Here is a 775-nt window from a genome sequence, read left to right on the forward strand (position 1 = left end):
TGTATCGACACACACACACATACACACACCCTCCCCTCCTGCTCCTGGCTCTGGGGTACCAGTGCAGCCCCATGCTCCTGCAGTCCAGTAATGCAGCTATGTGGTGCTGGAGCAACCTGTAAGGTGTGGCAGGCAGAGACTGATAGCTGGGCGGGGCCCAGCTGGCTTTGTTGATTTCTGCCGGCTCCCCCTGGGTCTTACTGCCCCTGATTCCTGTCATCTTTGACAGGAAGCCAGGAGCAAATAAATATACATTTTCTAAACTTTTTAGGTGTCCCGTGGGCCAGATAGAATGGTCTGGCAGGCTGGATGCAGCCTGCAGGCCATATTTTGCCCACCCCTGTTCTCAGCAAAGGGTACCAAATAAGAGAAAGTTCAGAGATGTGACTTTCTGAAAAGTAGCTGAAAAGATTATTAGGATTCAGCACTTCTAAATATGTTACTTTATATATGTTATTTAATCCTTCTCATTCTAAGTGTTTTGCAAGGATAAAATATGGAAAGCAGTAATGATTACTAATTTGTGTTCTCTGCTAATGCAAAACACCTTAACAGGCCATTATGTATTTTAACCTGAGCAACCTAAAATACTGGATTTCAGTTGGCTTTGCTTAGAAATTCTCCAATGAATTTATCACCCAGATACCTTGTTTCGTGCAGACCCAAACCCTCAGACTGACTGTGATATCTCCATTTGATAATAGGTGAATTTTATTGATACAGTGTGATAGCAGATAAGAATAATGCAAACAACTCTATATCTACCAGTCCTAGA

At 43.2% G+C, this 775-nt stretch overlaps 1 protein-coding gene across 1 annotated transcript in view; it reads left to right on the forward strand.

Moving 5' to 3' along the window:
• The window catches only part of SLC9A9 (solute carrier family 9 member A9), a 491,595-nt gene that overhangs the window by 133,979 nt on the left and 356,841 nt on the right, over positions 1-775 (forward strand). The gene's annotated exons all lie outside the window — the stretch shown is intronic.

This window comes from Gavialis gangeticus, unplaced genomic scaffold (genome assembly GCF_001723915.1).
Source record: "Gavialis gangeticus isolate Ggan-Ray unplaced genomic scaffold, GavGan_comp1, whole genome shotgun sequence".
NCBI lineage: Eukaryota > Metazoa > Chordata > Crocodylia > Gavialidae > Gavialis > Gavialis gangeticus.